The sequence below is a fragment of the Canis aureus genome, chromosome 28 (genome assembly GCF_053574225.1).
Source record: "Canis aureus isolate CA01 chromosome 28, VMU_Caureus_v.1.0, whole genome shotgun sequence".
NCBI classification, from domain to species: Eukaryota; Metazoa; Chordata; class Mammalia; order Carnivora; family Canidae; genus Canis; species Canis aureus.
Window position 1 is genome coordinate 38,270,526 of NC_135638.1, and position 15,703 is coordinate 38,286,228.

Sequence of the window (15,703 nt, forward strand, 5' to 3'; positions counted from 1 at the left end):
TTGCTGTAAGTATAGTGGACCCAGCAAAGCCATTAAACAGTCTTTGTCTTCAGGACTTTATTATATAGTTGAACAGAAAAGACACCAAATATCCAGAAATAAGTAATAAACAGTTTATGCTAAGTCCAAAGAAAACAGGTAAAGCCTGAAAGAGTTAGAGAAGTCTGGTTTCTTGGTGAGATAAGCACTTGTGAGTGATTCCTGGAGAAGGAGCTGGATGGGAGATGAACTGAAAAATATGTGCATTCTACTCAATTGTAGAGAAAGGTGAAGAACTGACAGCACCCACAAGGTTAGGATGGGGAATCCCAAGGTGCTGAAAAGGTTAGACAAGGAGTTATGAACTTTCTGAGGAAGTTTTCCTGTCTTCTCTGGGCTTCTTCTCACCTCTGTCTACTGTGGCTATTGCTGGTGCTCACCCTGCCGTTTTACCACCTAAGAAGTGGCAGTCTTGACAAGTGGCCTACTTTCAAAGGGCAGATGCACCCTCCATAGGTAAACATAACTTCAGGTTCTATTGAAAATGTTCTTCTAGAGATGTGCTTTCCTCTTGCCTTCTGCAGTATCGTATGCTATTAACTACTTCGTAGAACAAATGTCTGTGTTGTGACATGCATTGTCCAGTGACGTGAGAGCATGATGAAGAAGCAAACAGGTGGGATCTCTGTTCTCCAGGAGCTCTGGACACCCTTCTCTATCTCCTTAACAATAGCTTTGCCCTGAAGTTTCCCCAAATAGCCATCTCCAGCTCCAGATTCTCATCTGAACTCTAGTCAAATATATTCAACTGTCCCTGTTCACCTTTGCTTAGATAACATACTCGACAAATCCCAAACCAAAACAGCAGTTTTACATGCTTTCTTCCAATTCTGCTCCTTTCAGTGATTTCTCACAGCTAGGGGAGTAGCCCCACCATCCAGTAATAGGCTAAGAGAATACCTTCCTATTAGGTACTTTCCTCTTTCCTTTTCTGGACCCTCTTTCCCCAAGACACACACATACATATATTCGGTTCAATCATTAAACTCACACCTTGTCACCACATGGCCCCTCACTGCTATTATTTTAGTTTTCCTGTTATTCCAAGTGGATCCTGCCTGACTCCCTGTTACTGATTTATTTTTTCCAATTTATTTCTCTAGTTGTCAAAAGTAAACTAAACTTTCTGTAAAAAAATAAAAAGCTCTGATTATGCCACTTCCCTGTTTAATGTTTTCAGTGGCTTCCTCTTGTCCTCAGGAAAATGTTCAGACATGGTTCATGGGTCTTGTTGACTGGGTGCTGCATGCCTCTCCATCCCCACCTGCCATGGGCTACCTCCCCACATCAGCCATACTGTTAATGAGCCCATTTGGATCTCCTGTGACTGAGACACTGCGTATACTGAGTTTCTTTCCTCGATGTATTTCCCTTCCATTTTGGGCCTCAAGGAATCCTTCTCTGGGATTCTGGGCAGGTTAGTTGCTTCAGAGGCTGTTTCTACTATCACCTGAGTGGTTCTGAAACTGAGATCACCTTAGCAGAGTCATTAATTGTCAGTTTTACCTGCTAGATCTTAAGTTCTGGGAAGGTAGTATCTGCATCTTTTTGTTTTGTTTTGTTTTCCTTTTTATTGTTATTGTTGTTGATATTATTTTGTTCAGGATATCTGTGAGGCATAAAGAAATTAGGAATAGTGAATTAAAGAGTCTGGATTTGAATTCACTGGTTGAGCATCTGCCTTTGGCTCAGGTTGTGATCCTGGGGTCCTGGGATTGAGTCCTGCATCGGGCTCCCCGCAGGGAGCCTGCTTCTCTCTCTGCCTATGTCTCTGCCTCTCTCTGTGTGTCTCTCATGAATAAATAAGTACAATCTTTAAAAAAAAAAAGTGGGGGGGGAGACTAGTTTCTTACACGAAGCCTTTCTGCGACACAACTGGGTGTCCTATAGGTCAATTCAGTACTGGCAGGATTTACCTGGAGTGTCAGATCCACAGGTTAGGGCTCAGTACCACAGGACTGCCTGTCACACCCTCTTCAGACAACAATGCAAGTCCAGGTTGTCACCTGTGTTTCTGACCGACTAGCTATAAAATAGAGACTCCCACAATCCCCATCTGGGATTTGATTACTTTGCCTAAACAGCTCATAGAACTCAGGAAAACAGTTTACTAGATTACCAGTTTGTTATAAAAGGATATAACTTAGAAACAGGTGAACAGAAGAGATGGGCAGGGCACGGTATGGGGAACATAGAGCTTCCATGACCTGTGCAGGGGTACCACCCTCCCAGGATCTCCATGTATTCATCAACCCAGAAATTCTTTGAACTCTCTTGTTTTGGGTTTTTTTTTTTTTTTTGGAGGCTTCATTACATAGGCAGATTGATTAAATCATTGGCCATTGGTGATTAATTCAACTTCTAGCCCATCTCCCCTCCCTGGACATGGGTGGAGGATGGTGGTGGGCGGAAGGGGTAGAACTGAAAGTTCCAACCCTCTGATTGCATGGCTGGCTCCCCTGGCAACTAACCTCATTCTGAGGTAATTTCCAAGTCATCCATAAACTTAGGTATGCTTGAAAGGGGTTCGTTATAAATAGCAAGACATTTTTTTCTGCTTTATCACTGTGGAACTGTTACTGGACCTGGAACTATTTGAGGACAAAACACCAAATCTTTTAACAAAAAAATTCTCCCATTGCTTTTATCGCTTAAAAAATTCCAAAGGAGCTGTGTGCTAGGAATAGGACAAAGGCTAAATACATATTTCTTATTATAAATTACAATATCACAGCTATAGAAGTGAATTCTTGAATGTGAAGAGTTGTTTTAGTATTTGTGTTCTGCGCTCATTTTCAGGGCTTGGTAAAACTTGAGGGACTCGTCTGCCATTCAGAGAGTCTACAAATTGTAGTACAACGCTGGGTGGAAGGTCTTTGCTTCAGGGCAACTATCTACCCAGCAACATTGGCACAGTCTAGGGGTTCTGCTGGAGTCTTATCTGGCTTTGTGGCCTCTGAGATATTAATTAGCCTTGGCTCTCTGCCTATCACCATCCAGAAGCTTCCTTTAGTACATAGACATCCTGGGGCCATGCTGGGACAAGCTTTGGGAAGAAAATAATATTTGCCCTTTGTTTGTGAGAGTCTTTGTTTATTTGGCAACATTGAATGATTGTTCTTATCTGCATGTTCACGGGACCTTTAGTATGAAATTATTTAGGACCAGTAGGGAGCTGGCAGCAAGGAGAAAAAGTACTGTGACAAATATCATCCTGTTTGAATATGTACCTTATTCAGTTACAAGGGTGATGTTTGCTATTCAGTCCTAACTGTTTCATCAAAATAACTAGCCAGTAAGTGAAAGGTACACTCAATTTTTGATAACGGCTAAGTTAATTGTACTTTAATTTAGGGATTATTGTGCTCACAAAATACCCAAAATATTTATTAAATGTCAGGATCTGAATTTTTGGTTCATAAAAATAAAGTATTATGTATAAATTCTCAGAAAAGCATATTTTTTTTCACATGTGTTTCATATAAGTAACATCCTGATTATGCAAAATAAACCTAATTTAAAAGTAATACATGATTTACAAATAATAACTGACAGTAAGCTTAGGAAAGCAGAAATGAATTAAAATTCCCCTTTATAAAGATATTTTCAAAATATAATAAAAATTACTGAGTATTAATATTAAAAGTTAATTCAGACACAAAGAAAAAATGTCATGCATTTTAAGAGTAATTTCCTTCTTAATAAACTTTGCTCTAAACTCAGATAAAGTTTATCTTTAGTCTATGAACATTTTAATAGTAATGACAAGTTCAGGATCCTGAAGAATTAAAAACCTCTAGCTTCTAGAGTTAGAAAATTGACGGAGGAGCTCATGCAGATAATCAGTATAATAATTTCCAAATATATTTACAAAGAAGTAGAAACCTGTAGTCCTTGGGGCACCATATGAGTTGTCACAATGAAAATTGTAAAATGAGGTATTTCAAACAGATGTCTAAATCTGTGAGTTTTATAGCACATGAAAAGATGTATTATAATAGACTTTAAAAAAAATAATTCTGCTAGAAAATATAATTGAAGCAAATGTGACTGTCAAGCAAGTGAAAACTGCCCTTTCAGGACAATATATGAAAATACACGTAAAGGCAAACTTTTACATTTTAGCTATGGTGGTATTCTTGGTTTCCTGTGGGTGGCTGCCATATTTTTTGAAAAGAAAAAAAAAAATCCAGTGCAAGAAAGTATGCAGTTGAGTTCAGATAACTTACATCTCCTTGGCTTAGTGTTCAATGTAGCCAGTGACATTGGCTTTCCTCGACCCTAGTCTCTCACTAAAAGAAGGTGCCTCCGTGCTGGCTCCACAGACAAATTCAGCTGGTAGGTCCTTTCTTTCTCATTTCTGATGATAAGAAAAAACAAAACAAAACATTTTATCTTCATGAGTCTAAGGCCACCTGCTAAGAATGTTAAAACAAAAGGTTGTCCGTGGTGATACTGCTGAATGCTACAGCAGCCCTGGACAGTCTTTGCTGGTCTTTTTGTGGAATGTAAGTGTTTGAGCCTGATTCTGATTTTCTGTTATTTGCAGCCAAAGCCATTCCAAAGTGATATACTAGGAAAGAAATAAAGAAAGAAGGGAAAGAAAGAAATACAAAGAGAAAGAAAGAGCCCTTATATAAATAGTGTAAATATGGGTAGTGATTAGAACTTTGCTTTTTACAAACCTTCTCTGTCTCTTCTCCTTGTGTCCTTTGAAGAGCATGAGGAAGCTTTCTGTTTTCTTCCTGATGGTTTCAGAAGCTACATCTTTAACAACTTCCTACTTTCCATTGGGTCTGTCCAAAGTTTTTCTCCTACTGCTTTCATACTTTTCCATATTTTCATTTATTTTCTGTGATATGAATTAGACGTCCAAAAAATAACCTGGAAAAAATCATCACACACATTTAGGGTTTTATACCATTTTATTCTGAAATGTCTTATTTTTATAGGGTCTTTTCCTAACTAAAGGTATGTTGGCCTCTTACTGATTCAGCCTTTTTTTAGATTTATTTTTTCATGAGAGACACACAGAGAGAGTCAGAGACACAGGCAGAAGGAGAAGCAGGCTCCCTCTGGGGAGTTGGATGCGAAACTTGATCCTGGGATTCAGGGATCACACCCTGAGCTCAAGGCAGATGTTTAACCACTGAGCCACCCAGGCGTCCCAGTTTAGCATTCCCCGCCCCCCCCAGCATGCGTGCAGTAGTTTATCAAAATGCATAGCATGAAGACAAATTAGATAAGTATACCTCATTTTAACTATTATGTCAGACTGAAAGTCCCATTCCATGGAATAGCAAAAGGAAAAAGAGCATTTCTGTATACATTTTATTTAAGTGTATTTTATACATTTGAGCACTTGAATACATTTTTGGGGGGTTTTTTGCCATTTTGAAGAGGTAGCAATGCTCTCTTCAACAAAACTGTAATGACTCCAAGGCACTTCTGTCGAGAAACATGTACCTAAAGGAAATTGCTTCATTAAACCTAAAACTTTCCTTTGCTTATAAGGATCTTGCCAGATGGGAATTTAGTGTTTTGAAGGCAGGTATCCACGTGGAATTTTGTTCCTGACATTAATGAATGATGTTCTGGATCCCAAAATGAGTGTTTCACTACAGGATTTCAAGAAGTGCCAGTCCAGGGTGTGACTGTAACTTGTCACGATGTGCAGATCAGTAAGTGCCAGGATGGCCTGTGGTGGAGTGACCATACCAGGGCATCAGTATCTATGAACGTTGGTAAAATCAAACTCTTGAATTTAAATTTCTGTATTGCCAAGCTTCTTGCAAATAGACCAAATAGCACGTTTTTTCAAAACACTTCCATTGAACTTCAAGGTATAGTAACTTACTGTGGATAGAACTTGGGATTGGAGACCACTGAGATTTATAACAGAGAGGTGTGTTCCGATGCAAGGTGTGCTACCTCCGCCTGACTTGTCACCTGACTTTGTCCACGAATGTGACTGGAAACACTTCTCCCTTATACAGTAGATCCTTGAACAACATGGATTTGAATTGAGCATGTCCATTTATATGTTTTTTTTTTCAGTAAATATGGTATAGTACTATAAATGTATTTTCTTATGATCCTTATATTTTTCTTCATAGCATTTTCTTTTCTCCAGTTTATTTTATTATAAGAATACAGCATACTATGCATATAACCTACAAAATATGTGTTAATCGACTGTTCTTGTTATCAATGAGGCTTCCAGTCAACAGTAGACTATTAGCAGTTAAGTTTTTGGAGAGTCAAAAGTTATATGTGCATTTTTTACTATGGAGGGGTCAGTGCCCCTAACTCCCATGTTGTTAAAGGGTCAACTGTACTTCATTAGGATCTTTGGAGGGAGAATAAACTGGTTCATATTCTAATGCTTGTAGGCTCCGTTATCCATACACACCATGTTGTTTCTCTTTTATTAAGTTCTGTCATCGGATGTCAATGAGGTAGCTATTCTATTTGAAGAAACTAAGAATGGGAGAAGTCAGTCATCTTCATGGTCACGTATTAGTAAATGACATTCAAAAGCTTTTTTTCATTTTTCTCTGCTGTGTAGTGTAGTCATTACAGTTGTGTTTGGTGAGGTCAGTCAGAGTTGATTCACATCCCTAGCTTCACAGGTGACTAGAATGTTTTTGGGCAGGTAAGACATTCTCTTGGCTCTTCAGTTTTGTCATCCAAAACAGCTATAAAATAATACTTGTCTCAGTATCATTGAGAAGAGTAAACAATTTTATTCATGTAAACAACTTACCACGTATGGCACTCAACAAACAATACACTGTAGCTTTTATTATGGTTACTGGTAATGATGGATTATCTCTCTTTACTAATTGGCTGCTAGCAAGATTTGATCCAAATGTGTGGCCTATTAGTACATAATTATGTTGTACAGATTTTTAGCCTTGCTCTTGACTGCATCCACAGTTTTTTTTTCCTTTTGCCCTCATTTTATAATTCATAGAAATATATTTCCAGCTTTGTTCAAGTGTTATTGAGAAATACATATTGTACATATTTAAGGTGTAGATGTGATGTTTTGATATATATACATTGTGAAATGACTACCACAATCAAGCTAATTAGTGTGAATGTCTTTTACGTGTTGCTGTAAGCTAACTTAAATCCCTTCTAGGATAAAGGAGCATATAAAATACATGCCTACAAAAGACTCTTCCTAAGGATAGAGCACCTCGCCACATTTTAATTCACGGGAATATCTTTCCTTCCCTATTTGATTGCAGCGCTCATAGGCTTATATAATAGGCAGTGCACTTGAGATACTCTAGATTCACAGATGTTGTCTGTGTCTTAGAACTCTGGCCTGGAATCCAGATGCCTGCTGAGTCATGGAGGCATATTCAAAATATGTCAATGAGACAAAACTAGATTGTTTTATTAGAAGGTGGAGAGTTGAGGCACCAAGCCATAGGAAGGACCCACATTCATGGTTGAATAGTAGGGGAAATGAGACTTAGGGCCAGACAGGACACTCAGCAACCAAACGAACTATGGTAGCAATGAAGCCCCATCTGGAGGCTTCAAGTAATCTTAATGGTACCTTTGTCAAATTGTGAAGCAATAGTTCGGTTGAATAAAAAAGTAACTACTTTTATTGATTTCTGTGCTCTAGGAAATGAGATGGGTATTCTATATACATTATCCCTAATATGCACAAAAATCTAGATATTTTTATTTTTTTCCATAGGAATAATAAAACTGAAGGTCATAAAATTAACTTGTTCAAGATCTGTTTGTGAAGCCCACATTCCCTTCTAACATTCTTTATAAATGACTCATCTTACACCAAAGTCCATGCTGTTAACCATTACAATATATCTCATACCACATTTAGTGAGTCTTAGCTCAACAGAGTTAAGTGACAATAATAATAATAATGATGGTAAGGGAAATAAATTTAGGTTGTTGTAAGTTATCTCTGGATCAAGTGACTGGCTTGGAAGATAATGAGGAAGTATATGTGTGTGTGTTTGAGAGTGAAATCAGATACTAGTATCTAGACATGGAAGAAAAACCATCACATTCATCAACTAGATTCTCATGTCTTTTTTTTTTAATTTTTTTGTATTTTTTTATTGGAATTCGATTTGCCAACATATAGTATAACACCCAGTGCTCTTCCCGTCAAGTGCCCCCCTCAGTGCCCATCACCCAGTCACCCCATCCCCCTGCCCAACTCCCCTTCCACTACCCCTTGTTTGTTTCCCAGAGTTAGAAGTCTCTCATGTTTGTCACCCTCTCTGATATTTCCCACTCATTTTCTCTCCTTTCCTCTTTATAGATTCTCATTTCTATAAAAAAGTAAAGAATAAACAAATTATCTTTAATAAAACCTAATGTTCTTACATTAAGAGATACATGAAAATATTGGCTATGCCACTAGCAAATGTTCAGAAAGTTGAAGATATGCATGTTATGAATACTGATGGTTTCTTAAGGTTCTTATTTATTCAGAGACACTAATGATTTGTAAAGTAGGAGAGATTAGCCAAAGAAAACATTTGCTAATACTTAAAAAAGATAAACATGCTAACTTGGCTCCTTTTCTATGGGCTAAATAGTTTCCTATCCTAGTTAGACCTGAACAGTTCTGTATTTCTTGAGGGATGTGGCCAAAATCTAGGATTCAGGAGTACTGCAGGTGACATGGGACTTCTCTTCCCTTTCCACTAATTAGATGTGACACTTAAGTCTAATCTCTTGACACCTTCAATTCCCTCATTCACAAAATTGGAAAACAAGCAAGCAAGCAAACAAACATCTTTTGGGGCTTCCTCCTACTGTGTTCTTATCCTATATGAATATGTTAGGGAGGCATCTCCTTTGTAAAGCCAACTTCCTGGAAGTTCATCTCCTCTCTACTACCACCAAATGCCTCATCTTAAGACCATTTAATTTAAAAACATTTTATTTACATTAAAAAAAAGATTTTATTTGTTTATTCATGAGAGATAGAAAGGCAGAGACATAGGCAGAGAGAGAAACGGGATTCTTGCAGGGAGCCCGATGTGGGACTCGATCCCAGGACCCCGTGATCATGACCTGAGCCAAACGCATACACTCAACCACTGAGCCACTCAGGTGTCCTTTATTTACAATTTTTATGATGACAGCAGCCTGATCATATAATTTTATAGATATCAGAATGAGATGGCATCACTGAAGTAAAGCAGGGTACTCAAGTTAATGAATTTAAAAAAGAGTTTGTTGATAACAAGGTGACAATACGGGAAAAATAAATGTAAGTGACATGAGGAGAAAAAATAAACCACACCTTGAGTGCTGGCCCAGAGAGCCCAAAGCAATAAGCATGAGGTGGGTGGTGAAGGGCCATGGCCCTATTTTCGTGGGAAAATACCAAAGGAGTATAAGTAACCAAAGAGTTAGTTTGGTTTTCAAAATCAAAATATCACTGAGTTTATTGGCATCAGATCATTATGATATAGGATAGAAAAATCTAGAAAAGAATCCTTCCTTTCCAGGCAGCGTGTCAAGTTTTTATTATGCTGCCATGTTTACATTTAGTATTCATCTTTTAAGAAGCAACAGAAATCTCAGAAAGAATTTAGAAAAATAGCAAAGGTGTCAGCAAATATCACTTGCCCTATGTTATTTGTGTAGTGAAAACCTAAAAGTGGTTTAATTTTGCCTCAGGAGAAGTTGAATATGCTTTCTTTATGACACTTATGATTTCTTCCCTACGTGAAGGAAGAATATTAACACTTCATTGATGCTTTCTTTCTGTTTCCTTGAAACAGGGAAGTGAAGTTGCAGCTTTTTAATTTGTAAGTTGAGTGGGAAAACAACACATAATAGAAAGGGAAAAGAGTCTGACTGGAAATTTATTTCTCTTGTCCATTCAGAAGATTCATTTTCTTTTGCAAAATGATACATTGGAAGAAATACCTTATTTTATCATTTTTTTCCCCACACATTTCAATTTATCTCCCTCTCTGGACTATTCTCTTCCCTGGACAATTCTCTCTTGAATCCTTCTAGATTTCCAGATGCTTGCAGCATTCTATTAATGTGGTAGTAGGATTTCAGTATTTGCTTTCAGAATTGTATTGTTGCGGTAATAGGATCTCAATATTTAACAACTTCAATATTTAAACTCGAATGTTTTCCTCAGTATTACATTCAGAAAAGCCTTTCCCCCGCCCTTGAGCCCTTAAAAAAGCATAGACAGCTTTCCAGAATGACTGAAGTATCTGTTCACTATAAATATATTCAGATGGTCAACAGCCTACGGTAATAGAATGCGAATGAGATCCACTCAGCGCTGTAAGATGATAATGCTGGGTGATAATTGCACAGCAATATTACTATATCAGGGAAATGATGTCTTGGATTCATTAACAGTGCAATGTAGTCAATGATAGGCAATCATTCTGTGCAGAAGAGAGAATCTAAACGCACAAGGAAAGTACGGGGGATATATTTGCTAAATCAAAAATATGAGGCCTCGGGGATAACATTTGACAAAATGTGACCAATTTATATAATAGTCATTAGGGATGACTTAATTTTACTGGTTAAAATATTCTAATCTTAACAAGGGACTGGAATCAATGTGCTATCTATTCTGAATAGCTTTAAAAATCATTTTGGGTGATTACTGGATCTTGTTATTTTTGCAATTTTCTTCATTGAAAGCTCCCACAAAACAATTTACATTTTTATTATATGGATTTTGCAAACAATTGTATAAAGAATTAGAATCATACAGAGAAATGGTAAGTTTTTTTTTAATTGTCTACTTTTATTTAAAAAAAACAAGCAACTATTTTGCTTGGATCTGATGCCTAATACACTTAGGGAAGACATCTCAATCCTAATTAAGATAAATAGTTCACAATGGTAAACTCAGATTTTGTTAATCAGCTCTTCTTATATCACAAGTAAGTCCTCAAAAAGATGTGTGCGTTTTCATGGCAAGCACTTTATTTTTTCATTGTGTTTTTTTCCTACTTTGATAACAAAAGGATAAAGCCCATTTTACTAAACAGGCCCTTCAGCATGTTGGTTTACACTTGATGAATTTTTCATGCCTAAACAATTGGTTCTCAGTATTCATATACCAATGGTTCTTCTATCTTCAGTTTAGTGGATGTGAACTGATTGCAAAGAATGGGGCCATGTGAACTGGTCTTGTCATGGACTCAGGGTGAACTGCAAGGCTGCTGTCCCAGAGTGATGTTAAAGGTGTTCTTTTCACCCTCAGGTGTCTTTGTTTGGATGCCAGGTACGTCATTACTCCTCACTGAGCCAGCTGCTGCTTTTGATAAGACTGCTCTAGGAATTTAAAATGTATTCATTAAAAACAAACTAACACACACACACACACACACAAAAACACAGGCATATCAAACCTGAGATAAGAAATGCCTTGTGGCAGTATTTCATGTGAAGCCGTTTTTGTGTTTAGCCTAGAGTAGTTATGCCTTTGCATAGCTGCAAGCTGATATTATAAACACTTGGTAAAGTTTAAGGAAATCTATCTAATTAGATTTCCTAAGGATAAGAGATGTATACTGGTTTGAGGTCATGTTTTCCATATGAAGGCATTTAGAAAAATCAACATGTATTTGAACCCTAAATATTAGTTAAGCAGAATTTTTATCATTCACATATTAGGAAAAAAGATAAAAATGAGCTTAAAATTAAATCAGATTAGGGATTTAATTATAGTCAGTATCCTTTTAGCTCATTCTTCCACACTTTTTCTTTTTACAATTTCTTGTTGCATAATGTGAAATAATGTTCAGAATTAATGCTCTGAAACCCTGCAAAATTGTGAATAATTAAAGAAATGTTATATTTTATTGCCCACTAATCATAAGGTATTAGAAAAACTTCAAAAACAGGATTGAAAGGAGTTTTTTTTAACAGCCAGAATTCAACAAACAAGATTATATAATTTCCTGAGCATGTCATTTAAGCTTGAACCCATTCTTTACCCCATGTTTTAGGTAGATAGTGTCATATTTTATGTCCTTTTATTTTTTGAGTTCCTTGACTGATTTATTTTTAAAAATTTTATTTATTTATTCATGAGAGACACACACAGAGAGAGAGGCAGAGACACAGGCAGAGGGAGAAGCAGGCTCCATGCAGGGAGCCCGATGTGGGACTCGATCCTGGGACTCCAGGATCATGCCGTGGGCCTAAGGTAGGCACCAAACTGCTGAGCCACCCAGGGATCCCCTCCTTGACTGATTTTTAACAGAAATATTCATTTTTACTTTCCTTTCCATTCAGAGACCCCTATAATATTTCCTGCTGAGCTGTTTTAGTGGTCATGAACTCCTTTAGTTTTTGTTTGGGAAACACTGTATCTCTCCTTCTATTCTGAATGATAACCTTGCTTGATAGAGTATTCTTGGCTGCAGATTTTTCCTGTTCAGCACTTTGAATATAACGTGCCAGTTTCTTCTGGCTTGTAAGGTTTCTGCTGAAAAATCTGGTGGTACACTGATAACCTTATGGGATTTCCCTTGTATGTAACTGTCTTGCTGCTTTAAATTTTTTTTATCACTACATTTGCCACTTTAATTTTAATATGTCTTGGTGTGGTTCTGCTTTTGTTGATTTTGTAGGAAGTCCTCTATGCCTCTTGAATCTAGATATCTATTTCTTTCCCCAAATTAGGGAATTTTCCAGCTATTATTTCTTGAAATGAATTTTCTGCCCCTTTTCTCTCTCTCTTTCTGGGATTCCTGTAGTATGAATGTTATTACATTTAATGGAGTCCCTGAGTTCCCTGTGTCTTGTTGCTCCCTATGATATATTGCATAATTCTTTTTTCTCTCTTTTGTTTGAATTGATTACTTTCCATTAGTTTGTCCTCCGGGTCACTAATTCATTCCTTTGCTTCTTCCCTCCTGCTGTTCATTCATCAAGCACATTTCTCACTTCATTTTTTGAGCCCTTTACTTCTGCTTTGTTAATTCCTTATCTCAGTATTAAGGATCTCAATGATGCCTTCTGCTCTTTTCTCAAGTGAATATCTTTATGATAATTACTTTAAATTCTTTATCAGGCATGTTACTTATATCTGTTTCACTTTGATCTCTGGCCATGGCCTCATCCTGTTCTTTCATTTGGGGCAGATTCCTCTGTCTTCTCATTTTATCTAAGTCTGTGTGCCTGTTGCTGTATATTAGGAAAGTCAACTATGGTCTTCTGTTTTTGAGGATAATGGGATTGTGAAAAGAAATCCTGTAGTGCCCTGCAGTGTAGCGTCCCCTGTTTTGCAGGGTCTGGCTCTTCAGGGAATATCTCCAGTGTGTGCTGCATGCACTCTGTTGTGTACTGGCTGCTTTATACTTCAAGCCAGACATCTGCAGAGGTTCTCTTTGTTGTGGGCAGGGTTTGGTCCCTGACCCGAATACCACACAATTTAACTAGTTGTGCTCTGGTCTGCTTGTGAAATGAGACCTGTCATCACTGCCACTGGATCTGGGGCCCTGCAAAAGTCCCAGGTCAAGAGATGCAGTGTAGGCAGGGGCTTGGTTCAGTCTTCTGTGGGAGGGAGCCTGCTGTGCTGGGACTCAGGCAAGTAACTGGGAAGACTGGTTCCACTGGAGTGCAGGTGTGGGGAGGAGCTTGGTGAAAGCAAGTTAGGTAGCACAAGTAAGCACTGTGCTGATTCCCACAGGTGGTCCTGTGTTATGCTGAGGGGTGGGGGATGGAAATAGTGCTGGTCAGTTCCATTGTTCCTGGAGGGGTCTTTCTGTGAATACTACCTCTATGGGACACGCTCAGAGATGAGCGGATAACCTCCCCACTATGTGGCCCACGTGCTCTTCAGATTGCTGTTTCCTCTTCCGGTTGTTTGCCTACCTTCTCTCCAAGAGCAGCCCTAATGCCTCCAAGCACTCCTAAGGCAAGCCTACTGACCTTTAGAACTCCAGGCTTTAAGCCTTACTGGTTCTAAGAACTCATGAAATTCAGCCCTCTCACTTTACTAGTTAATTGCTAGTGGATTTGTCTTCTCTGTTTGTGTTCCCCTATGTGCTAGTCTGTCTTGCCCTTCTCTGGGCCTGAGGCTCCTCCCCGCTGTGTTGGTGACAATCCATTTCTCTCCAAACCACATCTTCGTACTTCCTACCTGCTTCGATACAGTCTCTTCTCTACCTTTAGTTGTAGAGTGTGTCCTGACAGTCTTCAGATTGATTTCTGGAGTATTTAGGATGATTTGATAGTTATCTAGTTGTATTTGTGGGATAAGGGAAGCTTAGGGCCCTCCTACTCTGCTGCCATTTCCCCTCTAAAAATCTGAGCATGTTGTTTAATCTAGATTTATCTGTATGGAACATGTGTTCTATAGCTAAGGGTTACCATCTAAAGCAAATTATTTTTTCTTAGACTATAGGAGCTAAAGGCATTATAATTTTCTTATAGGGCCTAAAGTCAGCTATTTTATTTATATTAATTTTGATACATGTCATCAATGTCTAAATGCTTATTCAGCAAACACTTATTAAATGAATACCGTGTCCAAGGCATGGTTCTGGTGCTTGTTGATAGATCAGTGAACTAAAAAGAAAAAAGTTCTTACCCTCATAGATTTGCATTTTAGCCAAGGGATAGAGAAAATAAATGAGAAATATAGCAAAGAAACATGCTTTATATCTTAATAAATGCCACATAAAAAGGAAAATTAAGTAAGGTAAAGATGGTTAAATATGCAAGGAAAATTACACAGCTACAATATTTTTTGTTGACGCATTATAGAATTATATCTCCTATATATGTGTAATACTTTTATAAACACTGGTCTAGGCTACCATTTGGAAATTGTGAAACAAATCACTGTTCTGTTAGAACAAAATCACTTGACAAACATAAATTGACAAATCTACGAGGAGTGTAGAATAAATCTAGAATCCAGAAACCATTATGTATTATTTCTTTTCAATAATTCTGGAGCTTCATGACAAACTTGCAACTGTATTCTATCTTTGTAATTTTTATAACCTGAGTATAAGCCAACCCATATGCATAACTGTGAAACAAAAGATCACCATGCATTTATGTGATGAAAAGATAATTTCATAGGGCACCTGGGTGGCTTAGTGGTTGAGTGTCTGCCTTTGGCTCAGGTTGTGATCCCAGGGTCTTGGGATTGAGTCCCACATCAGGCTCCCTGTGGGGCCTTTTCCCTCTGCCTATGTCTCTGCTTTTCTCTGTGTCTCTCATGAATATATATATATATATATACATATATATATATGTATATATATATATACACACATATATATATCAATAGATGGTTATTCTAAAATGCTATAGAATAATATAAACATAGAGTAAAAATTATCTTTTTCCTTTTTCCTAGCCATCTTTAGATGCATCAGCTTTGCTGGTTTGTGGGTGAGTGCTTTGTACAGTGTCCCAAAAGGCTAGGGAATCTGGGCACTAACTCCATTCTCCCCTTCCCAGTGATAGGAATTCTTTCAAGTCAAGTGTCCAGTTAGCACTGAGCAGAGATGGTCGTGGGGATGGGATGATGCACCAAAATGAAGCTGTTCCTCTTCTTTTGGCATGGTTATTCTCAGGTATTTTGTTGCACGGTGTTGCTATTGGGTTCTTAAGTGGAATCCCAAGCTCTCCGAGAACTATTTAA

The 15,703-nt window shown here is 37.8% G+C and overlaps 1 protein-coding gene across 10 annotated transcripts in view; it reads left to right on the forward strand.

The window, feature by feature from the left end:
• PXDNL (peroxidasin like) overlaps nt 1-15,703 on the forward strand; it is a 429,362-nt gene that overhangs the window by 83,253 nt on the left and 330,406 nt on the right. Inside the window, exon 1 of one of the 10 annotated variants that reach the window (XM_077876973.1) lies at nt 11,172-11,317. The exons of the other annotated variants lie outside the window; for them this stretch is intronic. The gene's annotated coding sequence lies outside the window, so the exon portion shown is untranslated. Of the gene's footprint in view, nt 1-11,171; nt 11,318-15,703 lie in introns of those variants that run through there. 10 annotated transcript variants of the gene reach the window in all.